The 20,511-nt window shown below is 35.7% G+C and overlaps 1 pseudogene; it reads right to left on the bottom strand.

The window, feature by feature from the left end:
• Positions 1-12,897: 12,897 nt before the first annotated feature.
• LOC149011823 (phospho-2-dehydro-3-deoxyheptonate aldolase 1, chloroplastic pseudogene) lies at positions 12,898-13,597 on the bottom strand (annotated as a pseudogene).
• Between the last annotated feature and the right edge of the window lie 6,914 nt (positions 13,598-20,511).

Below are 20,511 nucleotides of genomic sequence, written 5' to 3'. Positions count from 1 at the left end.
CTAAAGCAATGTAATTGTTCAAAAAAACATAAAAAAAAAATCTTAAGAAAAAAAAAACTAAGGTAATGTTGCTTTTTGGTTCTTGTCCTTATTCTACAAACCATCTGTCCTTTTGCTTCTTATTTTTAGTCAAATCAGCCTTATATGTGGAATTGATTTGCTTGCCCAATAATGATGGTCTCACATTTGTTTTCTTTCTCATCGAATTAAAATTACTTTGGATGAGAATGGAAACAGATCCAACTTCAAAGGAAAACTACTAGCGGGATTTATTATGAGTACGGATCCGCTTGGTCTAGCATCAATTACAATCGATGCAATTCAAGTAAGAGATGGAAGAGGAGAAATGAGATAGTAGATTTTAAAAAATGATGAAGGGTATTATTGTTTTTTCTAAGTTGTAATACATTTTATATTTTTTTGGTACGATAAGTTGTAATATATAAAAAGGGGTGAAATTGTAATTTTAGTTTTTAGTACAAAAATACGTGTAAGTACATATTTCCTCAAATTCAATTTACCATTGTAATAGAAAAAAAATATAATTGTCAATTTTAAGATACATTTTGAGATGTTTTACTAATTTAATATATTTTTAAAGTATGTCTAATTTTTGCTATCTATTTTGAAGTGTGTCTTTTTTTTTTTTGGGATAAATGAAGAATGGTAAAGTCACAATTACCTAAGCGTTTGAGAATATATGACTTTCCTTGTGGGGTTTTGTGGATTCACATCCTCTGTAATTCCTTTCCCTACAATTCCCTCATAGGATTGTGCCATGTGGTATTTAAGTAATCTAACGGTTATTCAATTCAAACTAAATTTGAATTTTATCTAAACTTACCCATAAATTTGAATTTTATTTAAACTTTAATTTGTTAAGTAACCGTTGAATTACTTAAATTCCACATTTCACAATCGTATGAGGGAATTGTAAAAAATTGCAGGAAATGAAATTCCAGAAAATGTGAATCCAGGATTTGCTTCCTATAAACTCAGGTTTAGTCATAGTAGCCAGTGGTGGCCAATGATATTTGGATGGGTCAATTTTTACGTAGGGTGACGTGTGAGCATCAGATGAAACGGGTAAGTACGGTTAAGATTTGACGTGAAGCATTACATGGATATAACACGTAAGGAGCTCCCCATGTCTTTCTAGGAAAGTGATTCATTGGGTCTTTCTAGGAAAGATTCATAGTTTCCAACTTTCCATACTTTTTGGTGTTTAATCCCACGAAAACACCCCTCCGTAGTAGGCTGTAGGCATCAACCAGTAACGATTTCCCCCACCCCCCGCCAATCCTTTTTTCTTATATTTCCTCCCCTTCCTCCCCTTCCTCACCTATAGGCATGCTCTGGAGGTTCATAAGTTTGTTCATTAGCTCGATCGATCCTCTTGCTCATGTATCAGGTGAGAAACTCTCATTCCCAACTCTCATCATCAGGTGTGGAAAGCTCAAACCCAGTGGCTTTATTTTCATTACTTCGTCTGTCAATTTTCTTTAATTTCTCTCTACATATAGATATATTTATGTTTCATTTGTCTAGTTTTATAAAGATTCTGCTCTAATCAAGTTTGTTTTCCTCAAAATGGACTTATAAGAGATGATATTACAGACCTAAAGGGAGCATTAGGCCGGCCGGCCGTAATTTGAACTGTATTGAGTAAGCTTCAGTATTCTGCTGTTCAAAACAGGGGAGGAGCTAGGTGGGATCCTCGATCCTTTATAACTTCCTTCATTCTCTGTCCCCAATTCTCCTCGCAAATCCTCCATTATTCCTTCATCTTCATCTTCAACTTCATCTGGTTAGTGAAATCCGTAAACTGTGTTCTTCACAACTTCCTTTTCTTCATATTAGTTATCGTGTTAATATCATCATATATACTGTTTTTTTCATTTTCAATTTAGATAGAGATGTCCTGCATTCATATATTCCATATGAGTATAGTAACGTTAGAACACACTTTGCGTACGTAAGATATATAGCCTAATTCATCACTTACTCGACCTCCGACTGGAACACCTCTCCGGTTGCACTCCCATGATCTTGAACCAGCTACTCTATCTTCACCCCTAGCTGCAGGTTAATTAGTGCTTAGCATTACCGTTGTCGCTGGTGATTCTGAAACCTTTCTCCACTCCTGAATCATCATGCCTTCTTTAAACACTTCCAGGCCGGATTCCGCTAGCTGGAGTCAACTTTCATGCAGATTTTGTTGGTGACGGAATAAAGCCAGAGACGCCGGAGCATGAATTTTCTTCTGCTCGACAATCCTGGCCCTTCCCCCCCCCCTCCTTCAAAACACAAAAACCCCCCCCGGGGGGGAGAAAAAAAAAAAAAAAAAAAAATTTTAAAAAAAAACCCCCCCCGGGGGTTTGGGCCCCCCCCCGGAGAAGACAAGACCTTATCCACGGAACCGGATGATTAAACAAATCACCCAAATGAACAAAATAAACCAAGATCTTGTGCAATATAAATTGAAAGACAATCACAAAGCAAATAAACAACAAACCACCACAAGAATGAAAATGAAATGCAAACAACACACAAGAATTTTACGTGGTTCACTAATCCGAAATATTCGAGATTAGCTACATCCACGGGGAGGGATTTCACTATTTTAATCTTCAAAATAGTACAAGATTTGAGTGTGATACAATGTTACCTCAACCGGTCACATAACCTCTCAAAGCTCCTTAGAATACCCTTCCACCTTAAGCTCTTGAAGAAAACCCTTCAATCCAAGCTCAAGCTTCAATGGAGATGCAATGGAGAAGAACACAAGAGAGGAGAAACCCTTTTCTTGCAAAACCACAAGAAGAAGAAGACCTCAAAAAAGCTAATCCCGTTTTTGGACAAAACCCACTTTAGAAGTCACTAGAAACTCACTTTTTCTCTCTCCATTTACCTCTCCCAAGGCCCTCTTAATGATACCAAACACCTACCCATGTTAAACACTAAGTGGGACCCACCAAATTCAAAATTTGAATTCAAACAAAGATAAAGTGATTTTCATCACTAAACCCAACAATCTCCACCTTGATGGAAATCACTAACTTGTCGAATCATGTTTCTTGAAACCAATAGAAGATAGAGACCAATTCAACTTCTCTCCTTGGACAACCTTGGTAAGCATATCCGCCACATTCTCATTGGTTCCAACTTTTAACAATTGGATCCTTCCGTCTTCAATGACTTCTCGAATGTAATGATATTGTACCAATATATGCTTTGTCCTCTTGTGATGTACCGGGTTCTTGGCTAAGTAAATTGCACTCATATTATCACAAAACAAATGCATACCTTTTGATTCAATGCCAATCTCACCCATCAAACCTTGAAGCCACACCGCTTCTTTACAAGCTTCGGTTGCCGCCATATATTCCGCTTCGGTAGTTGATAATGCCACCGTTGCTTGAAGCTTAGACATCCAACTTATTGGACCATTTCCATACTTGAAAACATACCCCATTGTAGATCGCCCCTTATCACGATCATCACAATAACTAGCATCCACATAGCCTTGAACTTGCTCTCCACCTTTGCTAAATGTGATAGAGTAGTCACTTGTGCCTCTCAAATATCTAAGCACCCATTTTGCCGCCTCCCAATGCTTCTTTCCGGGATTTGCCATAAACCTACTCAACACACCAACCGCATGAGCAATATCCGGCCTAGTGCACACCATTAGAAACATCAAGCTCCCAACTAAACTTGCATAAGGGTATCTTGACATCTTGGTCTTTTCATCTTCCGTATTTGGGCTATCATTTGAAGATAATTTGAAATGTGATCCCAATGGAGTTGAAACCGCCTTTTCTTTACACTTGCCAAACTTCTCAAGAATTTTCTTCACAAAAGACTTTTGTGAAAGTAATAAAGTCCCATTCATTCTATCTCTTTGAATCTCAACTCCAGGAATTTGTTTGGCTTGACCAAGATCCTTCATTTCAAACCTCTTGCTCAAACATCCTTTGAGCTCTTCAATTTTAGCTTTATCCTTGGACACCAAGAGCATGTCATCCACATATAAAACTAAAATCACATATGAACCATCATCAAATAACTTAATGTATAAACAATGGTCATATTCACTTCTTTTGTAACCAAGACTTAAAATGAAGGAGTCAAAAGTTTTGTACCATTGTCTTGAAGCTTGTTTAAGTCCATATAAGGATTTCCTCAACTTGCGCACGAGCTTCCCTTTGCCTTTCTCAACAAATCCTTCCGGTTGCCTCATGTACACCTCTTCAAGAAGATCACCATGTAAAAACGCTGTTTTTACATCCATTTGTTCAAGCTCCAAGTCATGCATAGCAACAAGTCCAAGCACCAATCTAATAGTCACCAACTTCACAACCGGGGAAAATACTTCAAAGAAATCAATACCTTCCTTTTGTGCAAAGCCTTGGGCAACAAGCCTTGCCCTATACCTTTCCACCTTGCCATCCACCCCTCTCTTGAGTTTGTACACCCAGTTACAACCAATGGCTTTTCTTCCTTTTGGCAATTCCACCAAATCCCATGTCTTGTTCTTTTGAAGTGCTTGAAACTCTTCATTCATTGCATCCTTCCAATGCTTTGCATCATCCACATTGATGGCATTAAGAAATGTACTTGGTTCTTCATTTAAAGCCACCACCAAAGCTCTAAGAGTATTTGGATCAACACAATCCTTGTACCTTTCCGGCAAACGAGTTTGTCTTATTGGCCTTCCTCCCAAAGGTACCACAATTTCTTCTTCAACACCAACCGGTGTCTCTTCTTGAATTTCTCCTTGTACATCTTGATTATCAAGATCTATAACATCTTCATCATGAGCATCCTCATTTGAAGAACTTGTAGGTTGCATGTGAAATTCATGGGTATCCTCAACAATTGATTTTTCTTCATCACATTTCTTTTCCACCCCCTTAATCAACATAGAGGATTCATCAAAATGTACATCACGACTTATGATGATCTTATGGGTACTTGGATCCCATAACCGATACCCCTTCACATTCTTAGCATATCCTACAAAAATGCACTTTTTGGATTTTGGATCAAGTTTGCTCCTTTGACAACTTGGAATCAAAGCATATGCATCACATCCAAAAATTTTCAAATCCGAATAATCACAAGGAGTTCCATGCCATACCTCATTTGGAGTCTTTCCACCCAAAGTCATTGAAGGAGACCTATTCACAAGATAGCATGCCGTCAACACCGCTTCGGCCCACAATTCTTTCTCCAAGTTTGCATTGCTAAGCATAGCCCGAACCCTCTCCATCAATGTTCTATTCATGCGTTTCGCCACTCCATTTTGTTGTGGAGTATGCACAACCGTATGATGCCATACAATTCCTACTTCCTTGCAAAAATTACCAAATTCATTCTTTGCATATTCCATTCCATTATCCGTCCTCAAAACTTTGATGCTCTTACCGGTTGTTTTCTCCACCTCAACCTTGAAGTTCTTGAATGCCATTAACACATCACTCTTTGACTTGAGAATTGTCACCCATACTTTCCTTGAAAAATCATCAATGAAAGTAACAAAGTATTGAGCACCACCATAAGATATATCCGGTGATGGACTCCAAACATCCGAGTGAATATAATCAACAATCCCTTTACTTGTGTGCATACCCGCTTTAAAAGCCCTTCTATGATGTTTCCCATAGACACAATGCTCACAAAATTCCTTCTCTAAAAAATTCAGATTTGGGATAAGTTTCTTTTCCATCAAAACTTTCATACCTTTTTCACTCATGTGCCCAAGTCTTCGATGCCACAACCTAAGAGAAACATCTCCTTTGTCAACCGCCACATTTGCAACATCATCAACAATGGAACTACCCAACAACTTGTACAAGAGACCAACCCGGATTCCCTTCATGATAACAAGAGCACCTCTTGAGACTTTGAGTACTCCATCTCCTCCGGAAAATTTACAACCTTCCTTCTCCAAAGTAGATAAAGAAATCAAACCTTTTGTCATGTCCGGAACATGTCTAACATTTTCAAGTGTGCAAACAATACCATCAAACATCTTCAAGTGTACCGATCCAATGCCAAGTGTTCTACTAGATGAGTTATTCCCCATTTTCACCAATCCTCCTTCACATGGCTCATATGTGCTAAACCAAGATTTGTGTGGGCACATATGATGTGTAGCACCGGTGTCAAGAACCCAATTTTGGTGAAATTCCGAATTGCAACCCACTATCAACACTTCATCTTCGATAACACTAGATGTGGTAGCCACAACTTGATTTGCCTCCTTAGAATGTTCACCAACAATCTCTTTACCTTTTTCATTTCCCGAATTAAAACCATTTTTCTTTCTTTTGAAACAATTCTTTTTAAGATGTCCACTCTCTCCACAAAACCAACAATTGTACTTGCCATCATGCCCCTTGGATTTAGAACGATGTCTTGACTTGCTTCTTGAAGAACCCTTTGAAGAATCATGACGTTCTTTGCTTCTACCCCTTGTCATATTAGCTTCCGAACCCACCTCCATAGAACTTCCCAACGAAGCCTTTTTCCGGAGTTCATCGGCAAGTAATGTACTACAAACCGAATCAAAGTCAAGAGAATCCCCCTTACTACAACATAGGGTCGTTACTAAATGATCATAAGATTCCGGTAGAGTGCAAAGTAAAATCACCGCTTTGTCTTCATCCTTCATCTTTTCTTCAACACTTTCCAATTGACAAAGTATATTGTTGAACTCATTCAAATGATTAGAAATATTTGAACCATCCTTCATTCTACAAGAAAATAATTTTCTCTTCAAGAAAATTCTATTTGTGAGAGACTTTGTTTGGTAGATGCTTTCCAACTTTGACCACAAATCCGCCGCCGATTTTTCATGTGCAATATTAAATAAAACTTCATTGGACAAGCTCAACCGAATAGTAGACATGGCTTTGAGATCCATCTCTTCCCAATCATCATCTTTCATTCCCTCCGGTTTCTTATCCTTTCCCAACAATGCTTTGTGACAACCATTTTGAATTAACAAATCTTTCATCTTCATTTTCCATAATTCAAAATTTGTCTTTCCATCAAATGGCTCCACCCTAAATGTATGAGCACTCATTGTCTTCAAAATAAATGCACAAAACCTATGCTCTGATGCCAATTGTAGAAGACAAGACCTTATCCACGGAACCGGATGATTAAACAAATCACCCAAATGAACAAAATAAACCAAGATCTTGTGCAATATAAATTGAAAGACAATCACAAAGCAAATAAACAACAAACCACCACAAGAATGAAAATGAAATGCAAACAACACACAAGAATTTTACGTGGTTCACTAATCCGAAATATTCGAGATTAGCTACATCCACGGGGAGGGATTTCACTATTTTAATCTTCAAAATAGTACAAGATTTGAGTGTGATACAATGTTACCTCAACCGGTCACATAACCTCTCAAAGCTCCTTAGAATACCCTTCCACCTTAAGCTCTTGAAGAAAACCCTTCAATCCAAGCTCAAGCTTCAATGGAGATGCAATGGAGAAGAACACAAGAGAGGAGAAACCCTTTTCTTGCAAAACCACAAGAAGAAGAAGACCTCAAAAAAGCTAATCCCGTTTTTGGACAAAACCCACTTTAGAAGTCACTAGAAACTCACTTTTTCTCTCTCCATTTACCTCTCCCAAGGCCCTCTTAATGATACCAAACACCTACCCATGTTAAACACTAAGTGGGACCCACCAAATTCAAAATTTGAATTCAAACAAAGATAAAGTGATTTTCATCACTAAACCCAACACTCTCGTTGTTCTCTCCTACTATAGATGTGCAGAGAGAGAGAGAGAGAGAGAGAGAGAGAGAGAACAACTAAGAAATCAAAGCTACAAGGATATCTGGGCCTTCAACAGATGACTCCACTTCTGGCCTCTTATGATTTAGATATAAATAGTCAAATTATGTTATTCTTTTTATACACTTACTTAATAACCATGTCGACAGTGATGGTCTATCATAATAGCATAATTTGCATACATTTCCTGCTTCATTTTTCGTTTTTGGTTAACATTCCCGTTTTATCTTACAGGAGGAAGAAGAAGAATCTTCAATTTCTTCACCAAACAATATGCCAACTTTGCACATTCAACTAAGTATGTATATTTCTCCAACTCTATCTATCCTTTTTTCAGCTTGCACTTCTAAAGAAAAAACACACTACTTTATCCAGATAAATGGATTGAACCCAGAAGTTGTAGCTTGTGTTTCCTTTGAATGGATTGCAGTTTACCATTAAGAAAAGCGCTTTTTGCAAATCAATTTCACTCTTTCTTGCCTAGTCAAATTTGCCTTGTTTCTGTAACTTTCTACAAAACCCACTTTTTTAAGCTTAAAGTATGAAAATAATTATTTTGAACCAAAAAAAAAAAAAATCTATTGTAACCTCAAAGCACCTGCATGAAATTCTGTATTCATTCTGCCCTTCATCTTTTGTTTTGATTTGTTTTTGTTATTATTTTTTTTCTTGAAAAAGAGTATAATATAAGTATTTACATCTTGCTCCCTTTGGGGAAGAAATTTTGTAAAAGAGCAACTAATTACTAATTAATGTTTTAAATTCCTTTTCAGGTAACAATGTCGTGTTTAGGTGGATTTTTGGTGCTCTGCAATTATTATATACGATTTTTGTGGCACCTGCAAATCATCGAAATCGAGTAATGACAATATCCTTTTTTTATTTCTAATTTTTTTCTTAGTTCTCATAACCATTTCTCTTTTTACCATGTAGATGATAGAAAATGGAGCTCAAGGAAGTCCTGAACCTCCATTACAAGTGAGTGAGAATAAAAAAGTAAATAAAATATTAACCATGAAACCAATTAATACACAATTATTTCTTGTCAAAATCCAATTGTACAATATACACCAATGTGCAGAAGCAATTGATCAAATCCCATTTTATTTCTCACCTTATTTTTGGAGAAAATATAAACTAAACTGTTTCTTTTTCTACCTTGCAGATAACTGAAACTGTAACTCAAGAAAGTATTGAACTTTCACCGCAACTGACTGGGAATGAAGAGGTAAATGAAATGTTTTCCCAACTCTTTTTATCAGAAAACCAGGGTGAAAATAAATTCAGATCTGTTTCCTTTTTTTGTCATGCAGACGATTGAAAATGCTTTTCAAAGAACTACTCAACCTTCATCCCAATTGAATGGGATTCAAGAGGTAAAATAAAGTGTCTTCTTTATTTTTCCAAGCCTTGGTATGAAGAACATGATTCACTCTTTTATTAGATCAATGAAAAACCAAGGATTATTGTCAAAATTTGAAAACCTTTTCCCATAAAGTCTTTTCAAAGACAATCTCAAATTTAATAACAAGATTAACTATGCACCAAACTCTACAGTTTAGTCAATACACCAATCTTTTCAATACAACTTCAAAATTTTTAATTGTTTGTAAGACATTTCAAATATTCAAATTAATGACTAACCCCTTAAAGATGTAATTTATTTTTCTAATGACTTGTTGAATGTTTATGTAGCAAACATTAGACATGCACTTTGAAGCTACTACAACAACAATTGTTGGGGAGAATGAACCATTCTTTTCCCAAAGAGCTTTGGAGATCATAGCTCTACTATTGTATGTATCTACTGGTGGAATATTTGGTTTCTTGCAAGTTCAAAATGCAAACCAAAAAATTAATCCAGCATTGCACATCATCTACATTATTTGCAATGTATCCTTTGGTGCATGGACCTTCATAGGGATCCTATATTTGATACTTGCTCTTGCCCACCAGCATTTTGCAAGGAACGCTCTAATACTTAAACTAGTGATGGGTATTTCATTGGTTTCGATAATGCTGAATGCTGGCTTGGCACTAGCTTTTAATCTCCAAAAATGATCCACTTCTAGTTCCTAAGGGATTTCACCTTGTAGCATTAATACCATAAACCAAGAGCAGTACTTTTGTTGGATGGTATTCCATAGGGTGAATGACATGTTTTATGTAAGAAGAAACTTGAGGCACGTTTTTCGTATGTAATTTGTTTTGGTTCCATGTTGTTACCTCAGTTGTACATAATCTTATTTCGGCTGGTATAAAGAGTTTTATGCACCTTGAATTGAGTTAGGCAAGTTATGTCCGCATTGTACCTCATTAATCCTTGGCAATGGAATTTTTTTTTTCTTTTTCTTATATGGCTTCATTTCTTGATTTTGAAGATATATGGCTCATATTAGGTCCTAGATTTCATTTTTTTTTCTTCCTCTAATGTATAAGTTAAGTCATCTCTCTTATTCACCAAAATGAAAGAAATAGTAATAACCTCTTCTCATAATAAAAATTATAAAATAATTGACTACGAATGGCTTTATTGGAACAAATGATAAATAAAGGGAGTCTGGTCTAGTCTGTTCCAGCCTGAAACCTAGTCAGATATGCTTGGGCTTAGGCAATCCAACGTAAAGTTGGTCTGGGCCTTTTGCCATCACACACCAAGAAGCCTCAAGTTGGGCCTTGCCTGACACGTATTAGATTTCAAGCCCATTCAACCCACAAATTGTTTTTCTGCACTAGTACTTGGAATAGTGGTCAGGTGTGGAAAATCAAAGAAAAACACCCATTACCAAGACAAAGCCCAGGCCCAACCTTAGATAACCTTATTATAGGCCTGCGCATGGACCAGCCCAACTTTAAGGTAAACAAGAAAGAATGTAATTGGATGGGCTGAGAAGTAGAATGTGGTGTATCAATTGGGAGGCTCTAAGAGTTATCAGGCAAAAGGGCCTCAGATGGAATCTCCCCTTGTGGAATGTATTACAAGAACCGTTGGGCCTAAGGTTTGGACATGTATTTCACATAAAAAGAAAATAATAAAAAAAGACTATATTACTACCTACCTACAAATGATTTCATGTTTGGTTATCTAATTTTACTTTACTAATAATAACGCACGTGTGATGTGTTCATGAATATATTGCTTTTTAATTTTTTCACTAAACAATTCCTAGTGCTATAACAGATTGTCAAATTTATAGGAATTCAACTTTCACAATACTTTCTTCCTCTTTTTATATTACAACAAAATTAATTGACCATATATTCTGAACTCTCCCATTTAACACGCACCTTGAAATACATTCAACTCAACTGATAGCCTTCTCATAACCAAATGGTTACCTCAAAAGAAGCAATGGCGAGGAATCAAGATCCCTGTTGTTAGATATTCACAGAACATTTATTCCTCCTATGCTTAGAAGGGAAAATCATTTTATAATTGAAAATTTCACACAATAGTCACATCTTCCACATCTGACTGCAGCAACAGGTTGCTGCAACTTGTTTGTTTGAGGGACAACTTTAACCAATTTTTGGGTGCTATAAGAAATGTGAGAAGCAACATAAATGATTGCTTAACCATGAGAATTGTCGTAGTTGAGTTTATCTGAATTGAGTATTGACACTTCTACCAAGGAATTAAACTCCGCCTCTGGATATTCGCCCGCTAAATATATGTGAGAAACCATACAAAGGATCACTTAACCATGATCACTTAGCCCTTAAAAAGAAAGGGATAGCAAACATCAGGCTAACTCCCCACCTAACCCACCTCTAGAAATTACAAAAATGACATGAAAACTATAATCTCAATCTATTCTTTCATACTCAATGTCATTGCATGATTTGACCCAATCAATTTTTTTTCCATCCATTTGGAATATATGATGCAAACATACGAAGGTATCAATAAATTGCTATTCCTCCCCCAAAAAATGATCAAAAGTAAAAGCAAGCATCACCTAAATGGATATGTTTTCACTCAATTACATGACAAGAGAGCTTTCATACACCTATCATTCACATCCAACTTCCATAATTATAAGAATTGAGATCTATTGAAAGTAGAATCGGTCGTTGAAATCAAGATAAGTACCCAGAAGAAACTTAATTCTAACCTACTAAACAACTATCACCAATGATCATCAAAATCAAAACCATCCAAAGTAATGCAATCATCAACCAGTACAAGGGGAAGATCGTACCAGGATGGCATCAAAGGGGCGAGTTTTGAGCCCACAAGGAGCTTTGATAGTGTTGCCGTGCATTGGATCACTGATTGAATCAAACATCTATACAGCAACTATCCTTGATGCCAAGTGGGTTGGCAACTCCTCTCAAAAATTCGACATGAGCACCATCCAGTTGCTTGGTGCGTTCACCGACCCAGTTCACATGAGCAGAACAGTCATAGAAGAGACCAGAGGTTGAATCCTCCCTGGTAAGAGATTGCTCGTAAGGTAGGTGCAGACACTAGTTGGATGTCCAGAATTCAGTGGTAGTGATTGGGTGATCTGCAGTGAGCCCAGCAGCAGTCATGAACCCTAAGTCCTCGTCATTACGGTGAGCCAGTTCACGGTACCTAAGGAATCGCCCAGGGAACTTAAGCAAATTACAATCTGATATAATCACTAAAACATGCCCGAGTTTCAAATTGACACACTGTAACTCTCAAGGCGACTCAACAACCTAACTCACCAGCCCACCCGAATACACAAAATCCAACAAAAGCAAATGATTAGAAGTGGAAATTTCTCTTGGCAAGCAGAAAAAATGGAGAACGTTCCTCAGGTACACAAGTAGTTGAAAGGTAATTACGGAGGACTCTTAACCTAGTCTTCACGTCATGGATCAAAATTCAAAGTCATCTTATCTTAGAAAATGAAAAGAACCCAAAAAGCAACCTTTTTCTATAGAAATGTTTCCCTAAAATTCCGAAAAATTTACAAAATTACCCAAGACAATTGGAAGGAGTGATCTCAGATAAAAAAGAAAAATACCTGTATCCTTGTTCGCTATGCTCTGTGAAATCGAGACTCTACTGGGTGACTCTCTGCATGGCGGTGTAACCTCAGGTGGCGAAGGCCCTGAGGAACCGGAGGTTCAGAGTGGCTGTGGATTGGCAGTGAGCCCTGATCAGCCTCTGCGGGTCAGGGGATCTTGACTTCTCATCAAATGCATCACCGTTCACATTATCTCCTCTGTAGCTTGGAAGCTTCACTCCGTTCTTCTCCTCGAATGGATCCGATCTGGTTTTTGGCAAATTGACCAGCCATTCTTCCGACCTACATAAGAAATGCATATAAGCTTCCATTTCAATACCTGTACGATGGATGCAATAGCATTCAAATCTGGATTCAATTTAAATTGCAAACGAACCTTGATTACAGGCATTTGGCCTCCGAACATGAGTACGACGCCCATCTGAAGAAGGATACGGAAGGTGTCACGAATGTTGTTGGCGTTTAACTCCTTGAACTCCCTGGAGAAGAAAAGCCCTGCCCATGCATGGCAGCCTCAGCGAGACGCTCCAAATTTCTGGCTTCTCCTGCGAAGACGATGGGAGGAAAGGACTCGATGGTACGGAGCACGGATTCGAGATCTTCCTTGTCAGGGTACTCAGGAAGTTGAACTGCAGGCTTGGATTTCCAGCTATCGAGACTCCATTTGCTAGGAGGGGTGGTCTTGGAATCATCATCAATGTCTACGATTGTTATGGCTTCTCCGCTTCTGGATAACGAAATCCGAATTCTAAGGCAAATGATATACATGAGGCGGTAGTCTTGTTTGAGTGATTTACATAATAATGATAATTAATTTAATTACATGAAAAATGTAAAAAGTCAAAAATAAAAAATCCAGTAAAGTATGGAAAATGTAAAAACTCAGAAATTCAGTAAAGCAAGTTATCCATACGATTTATATCAGGGGTTATCAAACTGTTAGTCTTCGTTGAGTGATTACATTTATAATTTAATTTCATATGAGAATCATGATAATTGAAACGATAGACCTAATATTGAATTCTATTCTTCGTATTTGCTTTCTTGAATGATTTTGAATAATGTGTCATGAATGATTTATTGGAAAATGAAATAAGAAGAAATTAAAAAAATAAAATGAATTCAATAACTTGTATTTACAATTGTAGACATACTAATTGTGTGAATCTACTACAAAAATCTAATTGTGTGAATTCATAAGGGTAATTGTGGAAAACTAAATGTAGCCATCTATTCTGAGCTCATACTTTTATAATACTAGTATAATGAGTTCATTTTTTTTAGCTAAAATGATCATTATATTAAGTGAAGAAGAAATATTAAAAATACATCAAATAATACCGTACAAAGAACCAACCTCCCTTACCCGCAACAACTGTTGCCCCCAATACAACCTTCCTCACTGGTTCCTGGCTCGATTAGAAAACCACTAACTTATAAAACGAAATCTAGGACGTCTAGAGGCATCCACATCAAGTTCATTGAGGATTGAAGCTGACCAAGGAATGTCAATATCAGAAGTTCCTGTTCTAGCTTCCGAATTTGCCAAAAAATCTGCCACTGTATTAGTTTCACGATAGCAATGTGAAATCTTCCAATCTATAGTCAACAAATATTCTTATTCTTGTAACTCTCTCCACATATGAAAGATATACCAAAGTATTTTCTTCTGTTGTATTAAAGTCACCACAGCTTTTGAATCACTTTCTACCCAAAGCTTTTTAATTTGTAAATCCTTGCCCAACGTAATCCGTGAATGAAAGTTTCCAATTCAACCTCAAAGTTGATTTTAACATTTAAAAAAATACTGAAATTGAAAACCACCGCAGCAACTTCATTTCGAAATACTCATCCACCGCCAGATCTTCCTGGATTGCCTAAAGAAGACCCATCAATATTTAGTTTAACCCAACCTACAGCAGGAGGACACCAAAAAATTTCTTATGGAGGAGGAGCACTAAAAACAGAGAAGTGAAGGCCCAGTCTTCTTGCATTCGAAAAAATGGTAGGAGTTAATTTTCTTCCATCCATTTTAAAGCCAAACTGTACTAAGTTTGAAAAAATTAAACTCACCTCATCAGTCCTGAAATTTAAATTTTCAAACCGGATTTGATTGCGAACCATCCAAAGAAAGTATAAAAGCAAACAACATCCATTAATCCAAGCAGTCTGTAAAGGAGACTGTGAAGCCTGGTGTTTCCAAGCCTTGAACGACTCTACAATCGAATCTTTTATTGACCAACTATAACCAAACTTTACTGCAAAAGCTTCTCCACATCCACATGAAAATGAGCAGTGAAGAAAGAGATGTCCTATGTCCTCTGAAGCTTTACCACATAGATTACAACGAGAGGCCAGCATAATCCCTTTCCGAGTCAACAAGGCATCAACAGGTAGCCTATCATGAAAAAGTCTCCAACAGAAAACTTGTTGTCTAGGCTGCAAAGAAGTCTTCCAAATACTTTTAGCCCATTTCAGTTGTTTTCCTTTTCTACGATAGATATCCCATGCCGATCGAAAACTAAACTCTCCCCCCACCGAACCTTGCCAATGACAAACATCAACAAAACCAGCACAAGGTATAGGATATAACATAATAAGAGAGATTACCTCTTGAAATTTGGCATTGTCCACTGACGGAAATTTCCACTCCCCTTGCTGTAAACAATCTGCAACAGTCAATTTCAAATGACCCTCTAAATCTAGAGGAATACCAACATAGTTTGCAATGGTAAAATTCCCCAACCATCTGTCAAACCAGAAATTTATATTCTGACCATCTCCAACTGACCACCGTTCATTAGCTTGAACAAAACCCCAAACCTTCCTCAATCCCAACATCAAAGATGACTGCTGCTCATAAATCTTTAAATTTCCCCTTTTGTCCACCATCTTCCCCTTTAAAAAAGAGCAAAAACAGAGTGTTTATGTTTAATTGTCCAAGCCAACTTGCATAAGGAAGCAAAATTGACATCTCTTAATCTCCAAATACCCAAACCACCATCACATTTTGGAGTACATACTTTTTCCCAAGACACTGTAACCTTCTTCATAGCCTCTATACTCCCTGTCCAAATGAATTACGCATCCAAGTCTCTGCTTGAGAAATAATAGAGCTAGGCCACCAGTACACTGAAAAATTATGAATTGCATGCTAGAAATAACTGAACGTACCAACTCCACTCTATCTGCCAAAGATAACAGCTTACCACACCACCCTTGTAGCCGATTCTTAATCTTGTCTAAAACTCGAAGACAATCTGATACGAGTAACTCTTCCTTTAAAAATATCTATCCCCAGATATCGAGTAGGAAAGAGAGCAATTGGGATATTTAATATGTCCACAATTTTCTGTTTTCGACTAGGAGGCACACGTCCAAGAAAAAACATACTCTTCTCCAAACTAATATGTTGACCCGAAAATTCTTGATACTTCGATAAGAAAATTTTCAAAGCTTTAACATAACATAAAGAAGCATTTAAAAAAATAAAAATATCATCAGCATACATCAGAACGGAAGGAACTTCTACTCCCCTGGGACCTGGCAAAGCTCTCAATCTACTAGCAGCTATCAAATAATGAATGCCCCTACATAGTACCTCTTCTGCAAGAAGAAAAAGAAGAGGAGATAAAGGGTCCCCTTGCCGAAGCCATTTCTCAACTCCAAAGAATTCAACTGGTCCCCCATTCAATAAAACTGAGATTCTAGTAGACTGAAGCATCTCATGAATCCAACCAACCCATCTATAAATGAGTTCATACTTTTATAATAGTAGTATGATAGTATGATATATATGGGGTAATCAAAAGAGGTTGCAATAGGGGCGACAAGGCACACAACTGTCCAATGCAAAAAACATAGGAGCAGATACTATATATGGGGTAATCAAAAGAGGTTACAATAGTGGCAACAGGGCACACAATTGTCCAATGCGAAAAACATAGGAGCAGAAGGAAGGGGTTTGAACTTGGGATAAGGGAAAAACCAAACCAAATGGGAGTGAACTAGGGACTACTAGACCACCACCCTAGTGGTGATTAAAGTAACTTAGTTTACCTAAAGAACAATTAACTTGTACAATCACCTAAAGTTAATGATTATACACATTTATTTTTAAATATACAAGAATCTAATTTCTTCTCCTTAATTTCCCTTATAATCAAACATACAAGAGAGTTTGAAGTGATATAACTAGGGAAGCAAGCATGTATACTACTGTATTTTGCTTTATGAATAAGTGTTGACCTAAGGAATTACTTAACCAGATTTCTTCAAAATGAAAATCTATTATCAAAACAAAATCTATCATGATATGAAATTACAATGGCTAATTTAAATACCACAATCTTCCTTGCAATTGCTAACTCCTAAGTAACGAAACCAAGTGCTACAAATACAATTGCACCAACAATTGACGTCATTGAGAATACAATACAAGTGTCATAGTTGAACTTTTATCTTGTACTAGTATTTTTGTTGGATTTTTAGGCTTGCAAAAATTCATAGACTCCAACAATGGCTATAGAAATTAGAAAACAAGCAATAAACTTGATTTTTGTTATAAAATGGAGAAATATATTCAAGACAAAAAAAGAAAATTATGACAAGATGAGTTCAACTCTTTATTGAGTTATTTATTGCATATTTATAATGGAATTAACATCTTCTCTGATATGAAAATATTAGAGTCTACAAAAAAAATATATAATATATGATTCTTACACACAATAAGATGATCTTGATATGGAATGATGGATTGTTAAGATCTTTGGTTAATATATGAATGTGGATTGCTAAGATCACATGCTGAGATGACTGAGATCTTTATTTGAAAGTTACATCTTTTAGTATGGTCTTTTTGGGAGTAATGAACATCCGTAAATAAATATTATTTATAACACTCCCCTTTGGATGTCCATTAATAGATAATGTACAATGTTAAAACCTTACTAAAAAAAAACCTTATGGAAAAAAAAATCTTAATGAAGGAAAAATAGTATACATATATAAGTAATACGTATTGGTAGCTGCCTCATTAAAAACCTTACTAGGAAAACCCAGATGGAACAAAACTTTGGTGAAAGAAAAAAAATGCAGCACATATTTTAACCCCCTGATGATAACATCATTGAGTATTTTTAAGAACGCACATTCCAATATCATATACCAGCTTCTAAAAATTTAAAGTAAGCAATGCCTCAGTAAATAAATCTGCCAAATTATCACTTGAACAAATTTAATGAACATAGATTTCACCATTTTGTTGAAGATCATGAGTGAAGAATAATTTCAGTGAAATATATTTCGTTATATCTCATTTGATGTATCCTCCCTTCAATTGAACTATGCATGTAGCATTATCTTCACATAATATAGTTGAAACAATTTTTGTTAGTAGAAGACTGCATGGTTCCTGAATGTGTTGTATCATAAATCTAAACCAAATACATTGTCGATTTACTTCATGAATCACTATTATCTCAATATGATTTGAATAAATGACAACTATAATTTATTTTGTTGAATGCCATAAAATATTTAACCTTCACTTGTGAATAAATAGTCTGTTTGAAATCTAGTTTTATTTAGATTAGGTAAATATTCTACATCTGCATAACAAATAAGTTGATGTCTAAATTCATAAAATAACATCATGTCAATAATTCATCAAAGGTATTGAAATATATGTTTAATAACATTCCAATGTCTTCGTATTGGAAAAGAGATAAATCTTGCTATTACACTTATAGAAAATGTTACACTCAATTGTGTATTATTAGCAAGATACATTAATGTCCCAATTGCATTGAGATATGGTACTTCAGGACGACCAATAAATTTTTCATTGTTTTCTTCGGGTTGAAATGAATCTTTCTTTACTTCAAGCGATTTCATAGCCATCGGAGTATTCAATGGATGTACTTTATACATGTAAAATTGCTTCAAAACTTTTTCTATAGAAGTTGATTGATGAACGAATATTTCATTTGTGAAATGCTCAATTTATAAGTCAGGAGAATACATTGTCTTTTCAAGATTATTCATTTCAACTTTCTTCAAATAATCTATTGCTTTTATAAGTTCTTTAGGAGTTTCGATGATATTAACATATACACTTATTATAACAAAGTTAGATCCATATTATTTAACAAAGGCACAATAATAAATTGAATCATTTTTATATCATTCACTTAGTGAATATTCATTAAGGATGTTATACCATATATACTATAATTATCTCTGAAGCCTTATTGAACAAAATTCCTAGGGATATTTATGTGCTTCAGACACTTTAAATCCTTCAGGAATTTTCATATAAATTTCACACTCGAGTGAACCATATAAATAGACTATAATAATATCCATTAAACGCATGTCAAAATTTTCATATATTTTCATAATATCCATTTATGTGCATTCATCACAAGAGAACATATTTCCCTATAATCAATGCCAGACCTTTGCAAAAATTCTTGTGCCATAATTCATGATTTTATTCTTTTCCTCATTTCATTTTCAAACGAAAATTCATTTTGCCCCATTGGCTTTATACCTTCAAATGTTTTGATTACAGGAATTTCCATTTTGATCAATTCTGTTTGAATTGCGTCTTTCCATTTTGGCCAATCTTTTTTTCATTTACATTCATCAACAAATTTAGGGTAAATATCACTTACCTCCCCTCTTAGCTAGACAAATAGCACTTACACTCCATCTTAGTTGGATAATATCACTTACCTCCCCTCTTACCTAACAAATATATCAAACACCTCCCCTCAATTAACTTTTTCAGTTAAATTTAACTTTTACCGTTAAATATTTTTCTAAAACCCCAAACTACCCTTGGCTAAAAATATTTTTATTTTATTTTATTTTAAACCCTAAATTACCGTAATCACCCTAACAGTTAAAATTCTAAATTGCCCTTAATTAAAATAATTGTTACAGACCAAAACATCATAGTTAAAACCCAAATTATCTTTAATTATTAAAACCCCAACATGCCTTTTAAAAAAAAATTACCAAACAATTAAAAAAAAAAAAAAAAAACCAAATTAGTTTAGGGTTTTAGAAAAATATTTATTGAATGTTTATGTAGCAAACATTAGACATGCACTCTGAACCCACTACAACAATAGTTGTTGAGGAGAATGAACCATTCTTTTCCCAAAGAGCTCTGGAGATCATAACTCTACTATTGTATGTATCTACTGGTGGAATATTTGGTTTCTTGCAAATTCAAAATGCAAACCAAAAAATTAATCCAGCATTGCATATCATCTACATTATTTGCAATGTATCCTTAGGTGCATGGACCTTCATAGAGATCCTATATTTGATACTTGCTCTTGCCCACTAGCATTTTGCAAGGAACGTTCTAATACTTAAACTAGAGATGGGTATTTCATTGGTTTCGATAATGTTGAATGCTGGCTTGGCACTAGCTTTCAATTTTCAAAAATGTTCTACTTCTAGTTCCTAGGGTATTCACCTTCTAGCATTAATACCATAAACCAAGAGTAGTACTTTTGTTGGATGGTATTCCATAGGGTGAATGACATATTTTATGTAAGAAGAAACTTGAAGCATGTTTCTCGTATGTAATTTTTTTTGGTTCCACGTTGTTACCTCAATTGTACATAATCTTATTTCAGCTTGTATAAAGAGTTTTATTCACC

This window comes from Hakea prostrata, chromosome 7 (genome assembly GCF_041222555.1).
Source record: "Hakea prostrata isolate BN-2017 chromosome 7, UWA_Hpros_2, whole genome shotgun sequence".
Classification (NCBI taxonomy): Eukaryota; Viridiplantae; Streptophyta; class Magnoliopsida; order Proteales; family Proteaceae; genus Hakea; species Hakea prostrata.
The sequence above is the reverse complement of the archived record's forward strand: the minus strand, read 5'-3'. Positions and strand labels throughout refer to the sequence as shown.